A 1,117-nucleotide genomic window follows, 5' to 3' on the forward strand; every position below is an offset into this window, starting at 1 on the left:
CCCCTGCCTGTGCGCCCCTGCCTGTGCATCCCTGCCTGTGTGCCCCCTGCCTGTGCACCCCTGCCTGTGCGCCCCTGCCTGTGCACCCCTGCCTGTGCATCCCTGCCTGTGCACCCCTGCCTGTGCATCCCTGCCTGTGCATCCCTGCCTGTGCGCCCCTGCCTGTGCGCCCCTGCCTGTGCACCCCTGCCTGTGCACTGCTGCCTGTGCGCCCTTGGCCTGTGGTCTTATAAGAAGAGGTTCTCCTAGATCACAGAACCCTGAAACCCATTCACAGGCTTCTACCCAGGGCTGGAAGAACTTTTGTTTTGTTTTGGTAGGTCTGGGAATGGAACCCGGGATGGTAAATATTGATTGCTCATTTGTTAGACTCTAGAATGAATCCTAAAGACCAACTGCCAGGCTCGTCCATGAGGGAACCTCTAGGCTGGGTCAACCTGAATGAGTGGCACCACCCCATGGGTAGAGGAACAGAGCTGAGCAAAACGGAGAGAGTGAGGTGGGCACCAGCAGTGGCGGGGGGCTGGCACCTCTGAGCGTGCTGTGTGCACCAACACTCAAATTTCTCTCAGCTTTCTCGCCATGGGTAGGAAGAGAGCAGCTTCTTCAGGCTCACACGTGTACGGCTTTCCCGCCATGGTGGGGAGCGCACCCAAACACTCCCAAATTAGCTGTTCCTTCTTTAAGTGGCCTTTGTCAGAATTTGATCTCAGCAACAGTAAAGGAGACTAACATAAAACCCAGGTCCCCATGCACGCTCTCAGGGCAAGCCCTCAGCACGGAGCCACAGCTAAGCCCAGGATCTGCTTTTGATTGGCACTGTGGCTGCTTCAGATAAGAGCAGGAGAGACTTCCCAGCTGGGTGGGAGGATGGCACCAAGTTATAGCAAGGCCGGGAGGAGCTCCTAAGAACAAGGATTCACCCCACATTCCCCAGGCAGGGGACTGACGGTGATGGCAGGTAGCTGGGGTGGGTGTTAAGGAAGGTCGTGTTTCCTTAACCCCCCTTCCGGGTGTATCCTGAGATACCCTGGGGATTCTCAACTGTTTAAATTCTCCCTCCATCTTCAGTGGCCTGAGAGCATGGTGAATTCTATGTCAACAAAAATGACACCTT

At 55.9% G+C, this 1,117-nt stretch overlaps 1 protein-coding gene across 2 annotated transcripts in view; it reads right to left on the reverse strand.

The window, feature by feature from the left end:
* Ubash3a (ubiquitin associated and SH3 domain containing A) overlaps positions 1-1,117 on the reverse strand; it is a 30,479-nt gene that overhangs the window by 26,751 nt on the left and 2,611 nt on the right. The gene's annotated exons all lie outside the window — the stretch shown is intronic.

Source organism: Microtus ochrogaster, linkage group LG2, assembly GCF_000317375.1.
Source record: "Microtus ochrogaster isolate Prairie Vole_2 linkage group LG2, MicOch1.0, whole genome shotgun sequence".
Lineage (NCBI taxonomy): Eukaryota > Metazoa > Chordata > Mammalia > Rodentia > Cricetidae > Microtus > Microtus ochrogaster.